At 48.8% G+C, this 21355-nt stretch overlaps 1 protein-coding gene across 1 annotated transcript in view; it reads left to right on the top strand.

The window, feature by feature from the left end:
- Nucleotides 1-12463: 12463 nt before the first annotated feature.
- The window catches only part of LOC147736449 (uncharacterized), a 79085-nt gene continuing 70193 nt past the window's right edge, over nt 12464-21355 (top strand). Inside the window, exon 1 of the mRNA XM_086953181.1 lies at nt 12464-12582. The gene's annotated coding sequence lies outside the window, so the exon portion shown is untranslated. The remainder of the gene's footprint in view (nt 12583-21355) is intronic.

Raw genomic sequence — 21355 nt, 5'->3', positions numbered from 1 at the left:
TTCTGGCTGGGGGACTTTCATTGTGTTCTGGACCCGGTCCTTGATAGGTCTCCACCACGGGAGGGCATGAAACCCCGAATGACAGCACAGCTTAAGGAGGTCATGGAGAACATAGGGGCTGTGGATATCTGGCGACAGGCCAACCCGACGCTGCAGGTTTATACCTGTTTTTCTCCCACTCATAATACACAAAGTCGACTTGATAGAGTTTTGGTCGCTAATGCGGAGATTAACATGTCCATGGAAGTGACACATCAGGCGCGCTTTCTATCCGACCACTCCCAAGTGGCATGCCTGGTGCGATTGAGCCCCGGTTTCCCGTCCACGTACTTGGAGGTTCCCAGTAGATATCCTCCGAGACTTGGTGGGAAAGGCACATGTTGAGGCGGCCCTAAAGGACTATGTAGACCTTAATTGGGGGGTAGGAGACCTGTCGCTAGCCACTAAATGGGAGGCACTAAATGCGGTGGTGAGGGGAGCCTGTATGAGATTGACATATGGACTCCGGAAGCAGCTTCTCCAGGACTTGCAGGTGGCAGAGGAGGGGCTCTTAAATGTCCAGACTGCTGAGTCTTCCGACGATCTGCAGCGGGCGGAAGAGCAAGCAGCCCAAGGGAAGGTCCATGATATTCTGGACCGACTTGACAAGTATACCCTAGGCCAGTATAGGCAGCGGCTCCATAGAGAAGGAGACAAATTGGGGCGGCTGTTGACCTGGATCCTTCGTAAGGAGAAAACCCCGGAACGTATTGTGGCTCTACGGGACACCCACGGGGCTGTGGTCCACTCGGAACGCACAATTGTTGAGACTCTTAGATCCCACTTACAGCAATTATTCACTAGGGACCCAGGCATCTCCGAGGCATCTTATTCCCCTTTTCTGCAGGGATTGCCCCTCCCATCCATCTCCGCAGTGGACCAGAAGGAATTGGATGTTGCACTGACGGTGGGCGTGGTGCGGGCAGCCCTGGCCCGCCTGCTGCGTGTAAAGTCACCGAGTAGTGATGGATTCCCGCAGGAGTTTTATCACAAGTTCGGAGACACGATGTCGCATCTCCTGGTGCAGGTCTACGCCGAAGTCTTTGAGACCGGGTCTCTCCAGCGGAGCATGTCCAGTGGGGAAATTTGCATGATCCTAAAACCGGGGGGGGGGGGGGGGGGGGGGACAAGCTCAACCCTTCCGCATATCACCCAATCACCATGATCAATACAAACGTAAAAATTTTGACTAAGTTATTGGCCACCCAGTTGGCCCCGCATATGGCGCAGTTGGTCCATCCAGAACAATGCTGCTTTATTCCAGGGCTTAAAACCGCCATGAACCTAAGGCGCTTGAATCACATTATTCATGAGGTCCAGGGGTTGGATGATCAGATGGTGCTAGTGTCGGTTGACCTTGCCAAGGCGTTCGATACAGTAGACTGGGGTTATTTGCAGGAAGTTCTCCGGGTGGTGGGTCAGGGCCCAAACTTTTGCAGTTGGATCCGTATTTTATATAACTCCCCCCGGGCTCGAGTGAAACTGGGAACGGCACATTCGGAGGAGTGGCGGTTGGAGCGGGGTACACGACAGGGATGTCCCCTTTCGCCACTACTCTTTGCTCTAGCAATAGAATCTTTAGCTGTCCGGATCCGACTGGAGATGTCGCAGTGGAGCATATAAGAGGCGCTTCCTGTGCTGCTCCAACTGTTGGATCGGTTTGGGGATACGTCGGTACTAAGACTCAACAGACGTAAGTCTCTGATTTATCCGTTGTCAGGACTGGGGATGGTGCCCCGGGAGGATCTGCCGGAGCTCGAGCTTCATTGGGAGACGGATAGTTTTCGCTACTTTGGAAATCAGGTGGCGCCGACGGAGGCGTGTTCCCTGGCCTGCAATATTGATAGGGTGCTTAAGTCTCTGCAGCGCTCTGTGTCCTTTTGGAACACCCGCCCGTTGTCTCTTATGGGCCGACTAGCAGTCGCTAAGATGGTGATGCTGCCTAGGACACTTTATACACTGAAAAATACGCTGTGTCCCCTTCCCTCTAGGGTCTTTCGGTCTCTGAACACACTCCTCATGTCCCTAATCTGGGTGGACCGTTGAGTAGAGTTGCCATTCATACAGTGGTGCGGTCCTACGATGAGGGAGGCCTGGAGGCCCCACGCTTTGACCTGTACTATTATGCTGCGCAGCTGCTACCGGCTGCTATATGGTTCGTGGAAGCGGACGTTTGAGAAACGCAGCTGTTGGCGGGTAGAACGACAGGTACAGGAGCTTCAAGTGGCGTTGATGCGGGGTAGGGGGGCAAGCGAGTCTTTGCCCTACGTCGTCAGACATACGGCGAATGTTTGGCACCGCTTCGTTGAGAGGGTGCTCCGGACGGCGCCCTTCCACAGGGACCTGCCACTTTGGATCCTGGTGCCCATGGTGACGATTGAACAACATATGTCCTTTCGGGCCTGGCGGGAGGGGGGCTGTGAGACCCTGGCAGACCTATATCCCACCGAGACCTTTTTGACATATGAACAAGAGGAGGAGGCTTTTGGCCTCGGTAGAGGACAGTACATGCATTACCAGGGGCTGCGGGATGTGGTGCGGTCGCTTTGGACGCAGTATCCAGAGGTTCCCCCAATGACTCATACCTTGGATATTTTACTGTCTTGTGGTAGATGACGTAGACTTATTTCCCTGCTGTATGTGGCGATGCTTAGGGACTCTGCCCCGCCGGTCCCTCTGGCGTGGGCGGCCCGGGAGGTGGATTTGGGCGGCCCACTGGACCAGGGACAGCGCAAGAGAATAGGGGCCCTTACAAAGAAGGTTTCTTGTAATGCGCTTCAAATAGATACATTTCAATTTCCTGCACCGCACCTATCTCACTCCGATCTCATTGAAGCGTTACTACCCGGACAGGAGAGATGAATGCCCCAGATGTGGCGCGGCGGGGCGGGGTTCCTGCACTTGGCCTGGGACTGCCCACTAGTTCAGAGTTTTTGGGGGGGTGTAATGGAACATATACTTGCCACAACAGGGATCCGTATTACATCGACACCTTTGCACTGCCTGTTGGTGCTGGTACCTAGGCCAAAGAAACATAAATTGTCTTACAGATTGATGCAATTGGTGCTGCTGTTGGCTAGACGTAGGGTGGCTATTACTTGGATGGGCCAGAGGGCCCCAGAGATTCCCATGTGGCTTAGAGATGTGCTGGAATGGTCCCTAGAAGAGGATACACATATGCAGAGCTGTAGGAGGGATGAGAGGCTGCAGGAGGACCTGCTGGCCTGGCGAGCCATGTGTGTTATGATAGGGGTCCAGGGACACACTTCCCATAGTGAATCAGAAGGGACGAGTGGAGAGTTATTCTCGCCATTGGGCTCGGGATCTGAGGAGGACGCCGGGGAAGCCCTCTGAGACACAGCGGATGTGGGGTGTAGTGTGGGGACTGGACCAGTCCTCACAGGATGCTTGCTGCTGTATGTCATTCTGCAATGTTTTTCCTGGTAGCTATGTGTCTCTGTGTGGCCTCAGTTCAACAAACAGTGCCTTAATGAGTCAGTCGATGTGTGTATATGCTGTTTTGATGCCAATTGGGGGGAAGTTATTGTTTGTATATTTTGCAAAAATGACAAATAAAGTTTTCAAAAAACAAATTGCATAAGTATGGTTTGAGAGCCTCTCATTGTTGTAAGCGTTGTGGTTCAGAGGAGGCTGACTTTATACACCTGGCGTGGGGGTGCCCACAAATTCTTGCATTCTGGGATGAAGTGACGACAACCTTGATGAATATGACTGGCGTGCAGATTGAATGTGAGGTGCGGGTATGTCTGCTGGGTATTGTCTCCAAAGTCCTAGCTGGAGTTCGTAAACTAGTAGCGCTCTCTTTACAGTTTGCTAAGCGCAGGGTGGCCATGTGCTGGGATGGCTGTCCGGCACCTAAACTCCACCAATGGTTACTAGATATGGCCTACTGCCGTGACCAACTGGTTTGCTATTCAGAAAGTTTACCGGTAAGGTCTCGTCCAAGGGATATATAGGGGTCATATACGGAGTACATGCTTGCACACACGGATTAAGACTAAATGTGTACCTTTGGTATGGTATGTTATCAATGTATTGCACTTCCACTGCTGCCCTGTTTGCCACATGGCCCTGTGTCTACCTGGATGAAGTAATCGCTATAGGCCCGATGGATAGTCCTGGACAATGTGATTAGAATTTCCGTCAAGCATAATTTATTGTGTGCCCTGCTGGATGTTTCTTATGTATATTCTGCGTACATCTGATCAGTGTAACAATGTCTCAATGCATGCCCGTTGTACTGTATAGGAGAGGACTGAGAATGCTCATAACAGCTGTATGATGCTTGTTTTTTAAAAATGTGTTTTTAAAACTGAGAAATAAAACAGAAAAAAAATAGATTGTCTAGGGGTATGTTAGTGTGATAGAGGAACTCACAGAAGCAGGTAGTGATTTCAAAGAGGCCTTTATTGGCTTCAACAGTTTCTTTCGTCTTCGACTTAAACGGTAATATGGTAAGGTTGCTTCTGGTTCTTTTTCTGGGGATGGATGTCCTCTCAGAAAGGGCCTCCCTTTCTTCCTCCACTCCAGGGTGCTCCCGGTATAGCCGCAGGTCCGGAATGTAAGAAAGTAAAAGAAAAAGACTTGGGTTCAGTCGGAGGACTTGCGTCGGGTAGTGCTAGGGAAGGGGTGTGAGGGAGCACATGGTGGACAAGAGAAAACAAAAGGATACCAAACAACCGATAACTGGTTGTGGTGTGCCGATAGTGCTCAGGGAGGGGGTTGGTGATTGGATATGGCCGGAGTGATTTTACGGGAGTTTAAATCCCTTCCTCCCTGCCCACCCCGAGACATGCGCCCGTACCTCGGTGAGCCACGCATCTCCTGACGAGTGACTGGGCGAAGCATGGTAACGTTTGCTTCCTGGGTATGTCACACGGCGAATGGGCTCGTCACTCCTGGATTCCTCTGGTGATCTTTCCTGGACTCGTTCCGCAGCTCCTCCATACTCTCGATCCTCAGCTGGGCTCGAAGACGCTTCCCTCTCTGTTCTTCCGGGTTTTGGAGTCTCTGACCCTGTGACGTCCCAGGGGGCGGGGTCTTACACAAACTCGGCCCAATTAATGTAACAGGGTCCTGCTTCCTCCCTTGGTCGGAAGAGTGACGTTCCAGCCGGGTTCCAAGTTTCGGTTTTCTGTGGGGAAAGAGATGAGACCTGTATGGTTCTGTCAAGTGAGTCAGCGTTCTTCACGGTTCCGGACTGGTCGCCCTTGTGACAGAGTACTAGGGGGAATTGTAGTAATATACAACCTGCGGGCTCAAGGGGGAAAAAGTTGGTTTGTTTTAGTGGCACTTGACGATCTTCTGGAGAGTAATCAGTCATGTTTACCTCTGATTATTGTGATATAGTTTGAGCCACTCTTAAATGAGGAGGGTAATTATTCAGATGAGGAAGATTTAAGGTGGGGTGTCCCAAAGTTGGAGCTCGAGCCAATGAAAAAAATGGTCTGATGTGGCGATCCATATTAATTCAATATGTATGGAAAACGGTCTACGGGCACTAAATGGCCGTACAAAGTCCGATAAGCTGGGGGCTGTTACATTTAACACCGGCTATAGTGCAAGTAGAATAGATTGCGTGCTGGTCAGCCTAGTACTGTGGCACACAGTAAGGGATATGATAATACAAGATAGATTAGAAAGTGATCATAATCCTCTTTGTGTGGAAATGGACCTGCTTGGTCATAAGTCTTGTAATGGAATAGCAGATAGTTACATATCTAAGGGGGTGGTACCATCAAATGATCAAAGAAGACTAAAATGAATCAAACTAAAAGAACTACACTTAGTGCTGACTAGCATTGATAAACGAGTTGAATAGAGCAATTAGCGTTCTAAGAGACAGTGTAACAAATTTGCTTGATCTCAAATTGCCAACCATCATACATAACGAATTCTTTGGGCACTGGCGCACACACTTTGTATCAAAGAGTAAATCTAAAAAGGTACCTTTACCCAAAATACAAGAACGGTATAGCACTGATTGCAAAAGGTTGCGTCCAGAGCTGGGAAAAGCCATAAAAATAGGGGACCCAGCGCAGGTGCGACTAGCCAGGGCTACCTATCGAGGGGCACTACTCAAAGCAAAAAAGGAATGTGATAGCAAAAGGTGGGATGATTTGAAGGAGGCCTGTGTTAATAGAAATCCTAAGCAATTTTGCAACATCTACAAATGGAAAAGAGGAGCGCAGGCTCCCGAACCTCATAACCATGTCTCACAATTGGATTGGCGTTAAGCGAGCATGAAAGTGAAGGAATTATCCATATTCAGTTTCTTAATGAGGAAGCATTCAGTAGGGTAGATGTGGAGGTGGCCTTGAAATCTATTCTGGCAGAAAAAGCCCCAGGTCTTGATGGAATACCGGGGGGTGTATTTCTTGCCAACAAGGCAAGATGGAACTTGTATATATTTTTTTTCAACAAACACCATAGCGCAGGGCTCGCCGATTCCAGATTCCTGGAAAGGCGCGGAAATTATGTTATGTTATGTTGAAAGGTTTTTTACCGCGCATGGTCACCAATTGGTTTCATGGCGCTCAAAGACAAAGCAGGGAGGAAAGGCAGAGAGGTTTATTCGTGGGCTAGCTGGAAAAGATGGGTTTTAAGAAGTTTGCGAAAACATGTATAATCTGGACACAGTCGAATAGTGGAGAGAAGGGAGTTCCAGGTAGAGGGGGCAAGGAAAGAAAAACAGGAGCCGCCATGTTTTTTCCGTTTAAACTTGGGGATGATTAAGAGGTTGTGAGCAGAGGATCGAAGATTCCTCGAGGGAATGTGGCGCTTAAGGCTGAGGGAAGTGAAAGCTGGGGCAAGACCAAGGAGTGACTTAAAAACAGTACATCCCAGTTTGAAAATGCATCATGAGGCTACCGGGAGCCAATGCAGTCTCCTCAGCAGGGGCGAGACATGTTGGTGCTTAGGCTGTTTAAAGACCAGTCTGGCCGCCTGATTTTGCACCAGCTGGAGACGATGAAGATGGTAAGCAGGGATCCCTACATACAGGGAGTTGGCGTAGTCGATACGAGAGGTGACAAGGGCCATGATGACAAGTATAAGAGCCTCTATGGTGAGGAACCTTCAGATTTTACCAATTCTGCGCAGATGGTAAAAGCATGCAGAAGTGACGGCGTTAATTTGAGGTCTCATAGACAAGTCACTAGAGATAATCACGCCGAGGCTCCTCACGGTATCGACAGGACAGGGTGGGGGGCCAAGAGATTGGGGCCGAGAAGCTGGAATCCCAAGGGTTGGAGAACCCTCCTGTCAATACCAACTCCGTCTTGCTGGGATTGAGCTTCAGCTGGCTGAAGTGCATCCACTCAGAGATGGCAAGCATAGTGGACTGAAAGTTGGTACGAGAGGAAGAAGAGGAGTCAACGGGGAAAATTAACTGTAAGTCATCCGCATAGTTAAAGATGGTAACTGGGGTGTGGCGGAGGGAAGCTAGAAGAGGTTGCATATAAAGATTGAATAGAAGGGGCGAAAGAGCGAAACCCCATAGGAGAGTGCGGAGTAGGGGGCAGAGAAAGTGGATAAATGAACCGATTGAGAGTGCTGGTGCAAGAAGGAGCCGATCCAGGTTAAGGCCAAGCCCTGAACGCCCGCATTTCTGACACGGTCGATCAAGATAACGTGATCGACCGTGTCAAAAGCTGCCGACAGATCTAATAGGACAAGGGCCTGGGTCAGGTTCTTATCGGCACCTTGTCTCAGCACATCCATCACAGCCACGATGACAGCTTCCGTTGAGTGGGCCGGTCTAAACCCGGCCTGCTGGTCATCGAGAAAGGAGGATTTTTCAATGAAAGCGCTGAGGCATTGGGTGACATAGATCTCCAAAACATTCCCCAGATAGGGGAGGAGGGAGATAGGCTGATAATTGCTCAAAACAGATGGATCAGTGCCAGGCTTTTTGAGTATAGGCACAACGACAACTTGTTTGAAAGCATCGGGGACAGAGCCTGTAGCAAGTGAGTCATTAAGAAGAGCCAGCGGGGGGACCTGGACAGGCCAGAAAGGCAGCTTTCAGAATTTGAGGGGGGCACCAGTCATTGGGGGAGCCAGAGCTAACCGCGTGTAATAGGGAAGTGAATTCAGTCTGGGAGATGGGGGGGGAATTCAGACAGACAACAAGGATTCATGGGAGGTAAGGAGCAGACACTGGATGAGGAAGGGGAAGGAATGTTGTTTTTAATGGTAGTGATTTTCTCAATAAAGAACGAATTGAGTGAATCACAGAGAACTTGTGAAGGTTGGGGTTGCGCAGTGATACGGTCAGGCAGAGAGAGTTCTCCTACGATTGAAAAGATGTCCTTGGTTTTGGAAGCTGAACTAAGAATTTTCTGGAAAAAATAAAAGGTTTTAGCCGAAAGGATTGATTTTTTATACAGTTTTAATAGGTCAATGTAGGTGATTTTTAGTAGGGGATCGTAGGGATTGGCAGGGGTATTGTTAAAGGAATATAACACTTCTTTTACTAAGAAAATTAGCCCCGCCACGGAGATATACAATATGAATATAATTAGTTCTGCCTTATATGGTGCTGTTCTTTGGGGTGATGAGAACTTAGCCAACTTCGGAAAATAAGTTCTTCCGGAACATAGCGAGATTGCCCCAGAGTACCCCGACACAGCCATTGATCTGGGGCGGAAGCCAATTGCAGAAATTTCTAAATTGCGCCCTTTGCTGTACTGGCAGAGGCTATGGATAACCCCACAGCTAGCAGAATACGCGGCTGGTTTCCTAGATGAAGTCACAGTAGATAGCTACTGTAAAATAAGGTGGTTAAAACAGCTTAGAGCCACCCTATTACGCATGGGTATGACCTCTCTGTGGGAAGATCCAGATAATGCTATCTTTCCCTCAAAACAGATTCTGAAAACCCAATACTGGGAAATGGCTCACACTGATTTGGTGAGGAACTGTGAATCAGCTTCCCTTACTGGCCGCTTCTTATGTGGCAAATCTGTACCTGACTTAGAATTATTATTATTATTATTATTATTATGATTATTTAAAAAAATTATAGAGCGCGTAGTCACCCAGAGGTATCCCAGCGCTAAGATTCCTACGTCTGAGGGTCCGAGGGCAAGGAGAGGGGGAGGAGAGGGGGGGGGGACATAGGGGGGGAAGGACAGAGTTCAGAGAGGGCGAAGTTTTTTTTTTTTTAGGGGAAAAGATGAGTTTTCAGCCGCTTCCTGAAACGTAAGTAGTTTGGTTCTGTTCTCAGGTCGCGGGGGAGTGCGTTCCAGAGGCGTGCGGTGTGGACCGAGAAGCGTCTTCCACCCGAGCGTGCCTTCTTGACTCTGGGGATGATGATAAGAGACTCCTTGTCCGATCGGAGGGATCTTGGGTCTAATAAATTTTCTTAGAATCGGGGGGCCTTGATTTTGCAGCAGTTTGTGGGCCAGGCAGAGGGCTTTGAATTTCACTCGCTCCCTCACTGAGAGCCAGTGGAGGAGCTTCAATGCTGGTTTGGCCGAGGCTCTGGCAGGAGTGTTGGTGAGGATCCGGGCAGCGACGTTTTGGATTCTCTGAAGCTTGTTCAGAGTTGCCTCAGGGGCGCCCAAGTAAATAGAGTTGCTATAATCAAGCCTGGAGAGTATCAGGCCTTGAATTAGTAGTTTTTGTGAGGTGGGAGGAAGTAAGGGGAGGATCTTTCTCATTGATTTCAGGAGCCCAAAGCAAGTCCCGGCTACTTTTTTTGCTTGCGCGTTGAACGAGAGATCGGTTTCGAACCACACACCCAGGCTTTTTACTTCCTGTTTTGGGTCTGGGGGGGGGCCCAGACAGGGTGGCCAGATGTTCTGGGGGAGGGTGAGTCCTTTCTGACCAAGGAGGAGAATGTCAGTCTTTGACCCATTCAGTTTTAAGGCTGAACTGTTCATCCAACCTTGTATCTGCGTCAGACAGTTGAATAAGTCCGCAGGTTGTTGGCTTGGGTGGGATAAGGACACAACTAATTGTGTGTCATCAGCGTAGCTGACGATGCTCACTCTGAACGGGATGACAACCTCCTCCAATGGTGACAGGTAGATATTAAATAATGTGGGGCTCAAGGAGGAGCCCTGAGGTACGCCACATTGGAGGGGTGTTTCGGAGGAGCGGGTGTTATTCTCCCAGATCTGGAAGGAACGTTGGGCCAGAAAGGACGAAAGCCAGGATAGTGCGGTGCCTTCCACACCGACCCTCTTGAGCCGTTTAATAAGGAGTTGGTGGTTGAGGGTATCGAAGGCCGCGCTGAGGTCGAGGAGGATCACTGCCACTGATCCTCCTTCGTCTAAGAGCGCTCTAGCCTCCTCTACCGCCGCCAGGAGGGCGATGTCAGTGCCCTGCCCTGGGCGGAAACCTGTCTGTGAGCTTTTTAGCCGGTTGTTGGATTCCAGAAACTGTGATAGTTTCTTATTTGCCAATTTTTCTGCGATCTTGCTGGTCCCGGGGAGAAGGGAGATTGGCCTATAATTGGCCAAGTCCGCGGGGTCCAAGGAGGGTTTCTTTAATAGCGCTTTGACAACTGCCGCCTTCCAGCTAGGGGGGACGACTCCCTGTTGGAATGAGGCGTTAATCAGATGGGTGAGGGGAGGGACGATGATGGAAGCTACTTCCTTGAGGGTCCGTAGCGGGGCGGAGTCCCTAGGAGATCCGCTTTTAATGGAATTTAGGGTATTTTTGACTTCTTCGGTGGTTACTTGTCCCCACGAGGATAGGCGGGGGAAGGAAGGAGTGTCGGGGGAAGCGTTTTCCTCGCTCGGATTTGTAGGAGGGATCGAGTTGAGGATTTTTTGAATCTTTTCTTGGAAGAAGCTGGCTAGCTGGTGGCATTTTTCATGATCTATCTTGGGTTCTGGGGGGTTTCTCGGTCCGGGGTCTGGAACCTTAAGGAGTTCTTTTAAGATGATAAAAGATTCTTTACTGGAGCAAGCTGAGTTTTCTATTCTTTCCTGAAAGAATAAACTTTTTGTCTTGCTAATGGAGTTTTTGTAAGAATGTTACTGGGATGCCATTACAAAGCCCTTTGAGCGGAAATTATATTTCCAATTCAGGGTGGGTACACTGCCTATAAAAGCCTTTACTAACAAATGGTCTGCATCCTGTGATGCCCTGTGTATGCTGTGACAGTTCGGAAAAGAATCTCTATCCCATGTGCTATTTGAATGTAACGCTTACAGAGCCCCGCTGTCCCCAATATGCAAACTTTTAGAGACAAGAAGGGCACAGGAGGCAGAAAGAATTTTAAGAAGTGAGACTACCGAAGCGATAGTGGTCGCCATGGCGAAAGTCTTGGGGTGGGCATGGACTATTAGAGCACGGTCCCTCAAAGAGAGAACAGCCCACTAATTGTGCACATCTAGCTATATTTTATGATAGGGTAGTCACTCGCCTCACACTTAACAGGTTACTAGGTTAAATGGAATTTTAATAAACTCATTTTATATAACATTTTAAATTGTATATAGTAATAAGGAATATTTATGTTTCTATTCTTGAAAGTGTACATTGATCTTGCAATGATTTTATAATGAATTTTATCTGGTAATCATGTGCAATTGTTTTAAATGTACACTTGTGCTTTTATGACCTAACAAGTCGAATAAAGCTTTTTGGACTGAATTATCATGTTATTTCTTTAATCTCATAGATGCATTCTGTACAAAAAGCAATCATTGTTTTGTTTTTCTTTTCCCTCCAGCAAGCTTTACTTTAATGTATTAGCCAGGACATAAAATGCAAGCGTGACCTATTGCCTTCGCCAAAGATTGTTTTGAATTGATGTAAATTTGTTAGGTAGTTTTTTAGAAGTTAAAATTTAAAAGGTAGTTATATGTGGACAGTTGATCTGGTGGAAGTACTGGGAAATTAAAAAAAACATTATAATTCAACTTGAGAGTGGTCCAGCGGGAGCGAGCGATGTGACTGGGTAGCTGCAACCTCAAGAAACATATTGTGGCTGCCCTTACAGGACATGGAGACCTAGTCCCTGTGTCCTGCATTTCACAAACAATAGTACATATAGAGGCAGTGTAGGGATACCCTAACCCCCCCCCCCCCACCCTGCCTGGGGCGCTGCATCAAATCCTTACGCCTCCCTAACAGCTGGCATAAGTCTGACTCAGGGTTCTGGATTGGACATGCCATTTTTGTTTTATGTGTCTTAAAATAATCCAAGTCTGCGACTAGTGTTGCCATCTCAGCTGGTTTTAGATGGAAACCCCATCTGTCACATCTTAAAACTCAGGCCTTTCCTGTACACAAAATGCTTATTTGTGTGAAATGCATTCACGACTGGAGGCAGTTTCTGTCAGTGGACAGCAGAGGGCGCTCCTCTCATGCTGATGAAATGAACTGAACTCATTGTAGCGAAGGGAGAATGGCCTTCCGTTTCCGGGTCAGCGGCGGCAGAGACAGCACTAGTGACGGATGCTGACATCACTTTCAGACTCTCAGGCGCCCCTGAGGCTCCAAACCTTCACCTGCCCCGCTCCAGCCCACGGAGGAGGAGAGAACCTGGGAATATCTGCACAGGTAGGAGATTGTCAGCACCTTCTGTTGTATTTGCAGAAATAGACTGAATAATCCTGGAGGGAATCTCTGGCAAGAGCCGGCTGAGCTGGGCTATTTATCTTCTATCTGGAGACCTCTGGGGGGGGGGGGGGGGGGGGGGATTTCCTAACGGCTCAGGGGGTGTTTGTGTTTATCATTTGTGTTGAAGAGGGAATGCACACTGCCCTGCATTTTACTGCACCGTGAAAAATCTGTGTACATTGCGCTGCATCTTACTGCACTCTGGGGATCTGTGCACACAGCACTGCTTTATACAGCACTATGAGGGATCTGTGAATGCTGCACTGATTTTTACTGCAATACGAGTCTTTGCACTGTTTTTTTCTGTACTATGAGGAACCTGTGCACACTGCACTGCTGTTTACTACACTGTAAGAAATATGTGCTCGCTGCACTGCATCATGCTACAATATGAGGGATCTGTGCACAATGCACTGAATCTTACACCTGAAATGTGTACATTCTGCACTGCTTTATACCACACTACAAAAACTCTGCGCACCTTTCATCTAATTACACTGAATAATCTGTTCACACCGCGCTTTTTTCTGTGTGATGGCAACATATGGGTTGCACTGCTTTTTCCTGCACTGACGAATCTGTGCACACTGCACTGTTGTTTACTGCGCTTAGTGTACACACTGCGTTACATTAACTACACTATGATAAGCATTGCATGGTGCTTTTTGGTGCACTATGAAAAGTATGTGCATACTGTTCTACTGTTTATAACAGAGTGAGAAATAAGGGAACGCTGCACAGCTTTTTGCAGCACTTGGAGAAATAAATGTACACTCCAGTGTTGTTTACTGCACTCTGACAAATCTATATATACTCCAATGCTGTTTAAGTACGAAACGTATGTGCATGATGGATTGTGCATTCTGAACTCCTGCTTAATGCACTTTGTGAAATCTTTTAACACTACTGAGAATTTTTTCTGCACAATAAGGAATGTGTGCATATCTCATTGTTTTTCTGCTACACTGTTAAAACACTATGAGCACCTAACTCCTTTATATTGTACTACGAGAAATCTGCACATACTGTACTTCTTTTCACCATACCATGAGAAATATGTCCACTGCACTGCTTCTTCCTGAACTGAGAGGTATTTACAACTTAAACAGGAAGTCTATGCGCACTGCATGGCTTTTCAATCCACACAGAAGTATGTGCACACTTTACCAAACTAAGAAATCTGCGCACTCTGTACTGCTTTTTACTACACCATAAGGGTTCATACGTAAAGTAAACTTGTTGACTGCACTGCTTTTTACTATATTATGAGAAATCTGTCACACTGCACTGCTTTTTACTATACTATGAGAAATGTACGCATACTGCACTGCTTTATACTGCACTGTGAGAAATCTGCGCACACTGACCGCTCCATGAGGGAATTTACAAGGCACTGCTTTTTAGAACCAGCAAAGGGGGACTTGCAGAAGAAGAAATGTATGCATGCTGCTCTACAATACATTACTACACGATGAAAGATGTTTAAAGAAAAGGTAATCTGTAAGAAGTGCTCTACTTTTTACTCACTTTCTACTTGTAGGTAGCAAAAGTGATAGTATTTGCTGTAGGTCATTTCAACTTGGCCTTAGAACCGGTGCGTCATTATGTGCCCTTGTAACTCCAGTTTGGGCTGCCTTTAACTGCTCCTGTGTTTCAAAATATCATGACGAAAATGTTTGAGAGCATCTCCAATGTAGCAATATTTCAGGATGGCATCTTGATATTTGCTGATACGAAAGAAGTGCATGACAAATATGTTGTAAGAGTGCTGTCCATCTTGGAATCCAGTGGGGTTATTATCAGGGAAGACAAATGTATCTTTGGAGTATATTAAGTTTAGAACCTAGGCCATCTGTTGACATCAGATGGGGTTAAATCCAAACTGAGCGTTATTGATGGTATCAAAGACCACTCGTTGATATTTTGTCTAGAAACAACAGTTTTAAAAGCCACGGCCAGATTATCTATTAAAGTATTATTTTAGAGTGATTCACATTGCTGAAGGAAAGAGCGTTAAAACTAACTTTCTGCCTTGGTTACCTTACAATGTCTCCAGTAAGCACCCAATCACAGTTTTTCTTCCAGTTAATGAAGTTCCAGTTCAGGCAACACCAACCCACCTCCATTAGTGAGGAGCTGCAGTTTGGTTAATGTCAGTCTGCGACTTCCCATGCCTTATATGAGGTATATCAATTGGATTTTCATCGCCTGAAAGACTGATTTTGGGAGTCAAATTGGGCAAGCTGCAAAGTAATACAAGAGACTTGGAAGGAAAACCACCTTTGACTTATATAGGAAGTGTTAGCCTGGAATGTTTGAGGCTGCAGTAGTTGAAAATTGCTCTCAAGGAGATTAGCTAATTTGTGGTAAACACAAATACCCAGGTAGCAAAATGTAACTGGATTCCAGCAAAGATTCTTCTCTATGTCTGGCAGAATTTCACCCATTGTCGGAGCATGTAGTGGGAATGCATTTGATTTTTGGTTCAACAACCATGGCAAATAGCACTCGTGACAGCGGACAATCCTGTCAGGTCCTGTCTCTGTCTTACAGTCTGCTAATAAGGCACCCCTGTTCAGACCCCAAGATATAAGGGGCGAATATAACAGAAGTGTCCAGGTGAGGAAGCTATTCCCTAGTCCCATTCTGGCCAGTGCAGTGTAAAGAAAGTCCCAGCAGAGAGAGTCAAAAGCTTTCTCTGTCAGTGCCGATCGCTACTGCTTTAGGAAAGTTCTCTAATGGGGTATGGAGCATTTGGTGAAAGTTAGGGCTCCTAATACGTTTAGGTATAAAACCTGAATGATCAGTGTGAATAAGATCACCTGAATGGGGGCCCAGTAACGTTTTTCTAAGTATTTTATAATCCACATTTAAAATGGAGAGGGACCTGTAGAATGTTAACTTATAACTCTTCCCTTTTTAGGTCTCCCCTGAGCCAGCGGATGTGCTGCTCTTTAGACTTCGCCTGAGCCAGCGCATGCTCTGCTCTGGCGAGACATTTAGTAACCGGGTTAAAAAGTGCCACCCAAAGGCTTTTGCCGGACACCAGCTTGCTGTCACTCGCACAAATGCGCGCGACTTGCACAGCTATGCCCAGCTATGCCTCTCCTTTCGCGCGCACCACTCACGTTTCTTGTAGAGCGCACAACCAACTCCCGAAACTCTGTTCCTCATGCGCAACCAATGCTTGTTTATTATTTCCTTTTTGCGCACGCGCACACAACTCCTGTTTCTCCTCCTCCTCCACCACATATCTCATTGCTAGGCCAATGTTTGTTTAGCACGGCATTCGCTTTTACAATAACATGGCTTTACAATCACGCAAACACTGTTTTTAAAACATTTTAAATTGACAACAGAGGCGCTCTTCCATGTAGCCCAAATGTGCCTCCCCATTACTTGTCCCACAGCACTAACTATTTTCTGTAACTCCTGCGGGCCTTCGACACTGCTCTAGTCCCTAGTACACCCCTGCCCTCTCTGCTCCGTCTCTTGTTGGTTCGCTTCCTTCCCCGCCTCCTCCCAGCTGTTTTTGCTTGCTGTCCCTGCCACACCACCCCATCGTCTGTCCTGCTTTAATTAACCCCAACATTCCTCCGTGGTGTTTCTTGTTTCCAGCATCTGTAAATGTTTCCTGTTTTTAAAAACATTTCCTCCCTGCATTATAGCCACTGAAACCCGTTCCTAAGGTTTGATTTTTTTGTTTCTTTTTCTTTTTTTTCCGTCTTTTAGTCTGCAATAATTATTCAAAACATTTATTTTAGTAAGCTCAAATGTTAAACGCTAATGTAAACACTCTAAGCTGAACAGCGTTTCACTTTGCATGAATGCTAACAGACTCTCCGCCAGCAGCTTGGTGCAGACACCCGAAAGGCGACAACCATGAAGTTGCAGCGGCCCTTGCTAATGACCTGCACCCTCCTGTTCCTCCTGGGTAAGGACTGGCCTTCCGTCTTCTTCTCACACAGCTGCCGTGTTCACTTCCTACGCCCTATTGTGTTAAGTCCATACCCTTGCTATTTAGTGATCCCATATTATGTAGAACACATACAGTCATTGCTGACGTTTTAACTGCTCTTTGGAGTCTTAAGCTTACAGGACGATACCTTCCACGTTAAATCCAAAACGACAAGTCCCAGAATGCAGAGTTGTGTGCTTAAAAGAGTAACCTGACGAAGATGTTCCGCATGAGATTTGGTCGTCGGACATGTTTTCTTTTCTCCATACCACACACTTCAGGCGGATGATGAAAATGTGGTTACACAGGCATAATCTTGTGTAATTATGCTTTACGTTTGTTGCATATTTATGCGCAATGGTGTATGGGAACATCACGAACAAGCAGAAGACGTTCAGTTGCTTGTGTTTTTGGCGATATTATTTTTAACGCCAAATGTGTCCTCTGCTCACGTCCATTTAATTTCACGCTAAAATGTAGCGTGAAATGGGAGTTTGGCATTACATGAGTGTGCAGAATTTTGTCAAAATTTCACGTATTTACATAAAAGCAAATTAAACGAATTTGATATTCCCTAACCTAGTCCGCGTGCCTTGTGTTATGAATTTACAAACTCAGTGTAGCTGGCACCCTGTATTGTCGTACCCCCTCCCCACTGTGCTTCCCTCATACAATGACATTTTCCTGTCCAATATCCTCGAAGCCTTCGCCTGCCCCTACCCACCGGTCTCTATTCAGGACCCCCATCACTCTCTAGTCGCACAACCCCCTAATATAGCCCCCTTCCATTCCTTCATAAATCAATTTGTCCTCGTTTGGCAGAGTTGGCACATTCCTGGCCCATGGCACAAGTAAAGATTTGTTCAAGCCAGAGCTCGGATGACAATGAAGGCTGTTATGTAATTCAGAGTTCATGTACTGTTAGAAGTAAACTGTTGATTTCTTGTGGTTTAGTAGGTTATTCTATAGAGGATCAATGGGTTTGGCATATTTAAAGTTTTTACATTTTTTAATGAAAATACAACATGAGTTTATATTTGTATGCATCGTGGCCCACGTTGGAGATCCAGCTACTTTTTATTGCAAGTTATCTTGCATACTGCACAACATTGTCCCAGTGGCTTTCTTGGTGATACCAAAGGGGATGATGGATGGAGCGTTTGAGCAAATGAAACACTCACCCCCAGTCAACTGATCTGGGTTTAATCCATCACCATTCTTTAGCTCACACCACCACCCCAGTTCAGACATGGCCGTATGCAAATCAGTCTGACCCTGTGCCTCATGGGAACAGTCCAGCCCAAATTGCGAAGCCATGTCTTCCCTGGACTGGAAACACGCATCCTGGGCCTAGTTTCGGATTCATAATCCTCATCAGCCAGGCTACCTTGAATCCAGTGGTAGAGTGAGCAAGGGACCCATGTCTGGGCAAACCCTGCCAACTTAGGGCGAACATAGCCATACCAAAGGGGCTGATGGACGGAGCATTTGAGCAAATGAAACACTCACCTCCAGCCAACTGATCTGGGTTTAATCCATCACCATTGTTTAGCTCACTGCACCACCCCAGTTCAGACATGGCCATATGCAAATCAGTCAAACTCTGTGCCTCATGGGAACAGTCCAGCCCGAACTGCTAAGCCATGTGTTGGACTTGGCCCTTCTGGCAAGTTCACCCCTGAACTTTTTGCCTAGTGACTTCTGGTCTTTGCGCACTTTGACACTGTGGCGCAGTGTAAAGTGCGTGCGCTCCCTGAGTGCGTGTGTGAGATTGGCCCGCTCTCCCATAGGAATGCATGGGGAATGTCTGTGTCCCTGGTAGTGAACTTGCCAGAAGGACAACGGAGAAACAGCAGCCCTCATCCTCCTAGACCTCTCCGCGGCCTTCGACTCTGTCTGCCACCGCACCCTAGTGCAACGCCTCAGCAACGTCGGAATCCAGGAGAAGGCACTGGAATGGATCATCTCCTTCCTCGGCGGAAGAACACATAGAGTCCGCCTACCACCGTACAAGTCAGAGGCCACCGAAGTCATCTGCGGCGTCCCCCAAGGATCCTCGCTGAGCCCCACCCTCTTCAACGTCTACATGAGCCCCCTCGCGGCCATCGCACGCCAACACGACCTCGACATAATCTCCTACGCCGACGACACCCAGCTGATCCTCTCCCTGACCAACGACCCCACCGCCGCCAGAGCCAACCTGCACGAAGGGATGAAGGAGGTAGCCGAGTGGATGTCGACCAGCCGCCTGAAACTGAACTCAGACAAGACGGAGGTCCTCATCCTGGGCTCCACGTCCACCGCCTGGGACGACTCCTGGTGGCCCCCCGCCCTGGGCACCGCACCCAAACCAACGAACCACGCACGCAACTTGGGCTTCATCCTGGACTCCTCCCTCTCCATGACCAGACAAGTCAACGCAGTCTCCTCGGCGTGCTTCAACATCCTGCGCATGCTACGGAAGATCTTCTGGTGGATCCCCACGGAGACCAGGAAGACCGTCACCTAGGCCCTCGTCACCAGCCGTCTGGACTACGGCAACGCCCTCTACGCCGGAACCACCGCCAAGCTCCAGAAGAGACTTCAGCGGATCCAGAACGCTTCAGCCAGGCTCATCCTCGACATCCCACGAAACAGCCACATCTCCGAACACCTGAGAGACCTGCATTGGCTCCCCGTCAACAAAAGAATCACCTTCCGCCTCCTCACCCACGCACACAAAGCCCTACACGATCAAGGCCCGAGCTACCTCAACAACCGAATCAACTTCTACGCTCCCAAACGCCACCTCCGATCAGCCAGCCACGCCCTCGCCGCCGTCCCACGCATCCGTAGAGCGACAACAGGAGGAAGGTCCTTCTCCTACCTGGCCGCCAAGACCTGGAACTCCCTCCCGACCGACCTGCGCCTGACCCAAGACCACCTCTCCTTCAGGAAGAAGCTCAAGACCTGGCTGTTCGAGCAGTAACGGCACCCCCCTCCCCTAAGCGCCTTGAGACCCTACGGGTAAGTAGTGCGCTCTATAAATGTCTTAATTGATTGATTGATTGATTGATAGTTCCTGATGCGTGAGGCGTGCATGCTCAAGTTTGGTATGTGCACACTCGTGTGATTGAATGCTTCGCAACGATGTATGTGGCATGACTGTGTCTTGTGCGGAAGGGCCACTTCTAGGAGTTGGCATATTAGTGTAAAATATGCCTGGCGTGTGATTGGCTGGAGCTGGCTGGGATGCCAGGTTCCAGGAGTCTGTGTGGGTCTGCCCCGGTGGTGAATGGAGAGATTAGCATGCTGATGTGAGGGAGGGGCTGTACCTGTGTCCTGAATGAGGCTGGGTTTCCCCCACACAATGCTGGCTCCGCCCCCTGTGGTGCGTCTAATGACCCTAGCCTGCCTGATGAATGAAAGGGGTGGTTGAGCCATCAACAGTGCTCACAGACCAGCTGCGACTGGTTCTGCCCCCACCCTGCACCGACAGACAAAAGAAAAGGTGTATAAAAGAGGGGCTGTGACCCCATGAAGATGTTCTTGTTCTTAACTTGAATCTGACCAGGGGCATGCTGCTGCTGGGGCCTGGGGGAAGGCTTGCCTCCCTTGGCCCTGCCCAGCCCCTGGATTCCTGAAGGACTTTCTCTGGACTTTGCTTGGGTTTGTGGCTGATTTTGCTAGAAGCGCCTGGAAAGCGCTGTTTCTGCCTTTCAGGAGCACTGGGCCTTGTATTTGCAGCCCGGAGCTGCAGTCCGCCTTCTGGGGGGATTCCCCGGCGTGGGAATCCTCCTTCCGCTTATTTTCGGCGCGGAAGCCCACTCCACTTATTTTGCCGATTTTTGATAGCCCTGGCGAATGCCCACCTCGCCAGGGACCTGGTGCAGTTTTTATGCCCCCCAAGCGAGTGCCCACCTCGCATTTGTGCTGCTCGTGGCACTTCGTTCTTTATTTAATTCCCGAGGGAGGCCACCCCTCGAGAATCACCGCCGCAGCCCAGGAGTATTGAAAACGTTGCCGGGCCGCTGCCTAGAGCGACCCGGAAGTGCCTCCTCCACGTCCCCCAGGGCCGCGCTGCTACTGGCTGCCCTCAGCAGCGCGACCCGGAAGTGCCCGCGGCCCGCCTGGTTGTAGGCGGGCCCTCGGGACCAAAAGGAGAAGAGTGCGAGGGAGCCTTGGAGGCTCCACAGAGAAGGAGAGCCGCCGCAAGTCAAGAGGCCCGGTGAGTGTGGGCGTCTTGAGGCTCAGGGGCATTGCTGGTGTTCGAGCCCAGCCAGGCTCGGGCCGTCTGAAGGTCTCCTTGTTCTCCCAGTGAGTGCCTGCAAAGGGGAGGGGGCAGTCGGGGCACATTGCCGGTGCCCGCCCCTCCCCTCCAAAGCGAGTCTTGTGGTGCTGAGAGGCCCGTGAGGCCAAGTGATACTGAGTCCCCCGAGAGGGACTCCGCCTACCCCTACCACGAGTCCCGAGCCCCGAAAGGCTCTTTGCCCACTTTGGCCATGTCGAGTCCCCAGAGGGGGGACTCCAGCGCAGGCCCCCACATTATTCTCGAGTCCAAAGTTGGCTGCAGTGCCTTGAGAGGCTCAACGGGGCACTTTGATTACTGAGAGCCCACGAGGGGCTCAGGGGCCATTTGTTTATTCAAAGCTCAGCGAGGCTCCAAAAAGGGGACAGTCAGTTCTGCAGAGCCTGTGAGGGTCCCCCATCGTGTTGGCCCCATCATTGTTCTTTCAGCTGCCCAGCACTTTGTGGGCAGCTGCCACGTTTAGGCCC

The sequence above is a fragment of the Lissotriton vulgaris genome, chromosome 1_2, assembly GCF_964263255.1.
Source record: "Lissotriton vulgaris chromosome 1_2, aLisVul1.2, whole genome shotgun sequence".
Taxonomy (NCBI): Eukaryota; Metazoa; Chordata; class Amphibia; order Caudata; family Salamandridae; genus Lissotriton; species Lissotriton vulgaris.
The sequence above is the reverse complement of the archived record's forward strand: the minus strand, read 5'-3'. Positions and strand labels throughout refer to the sequence as shown.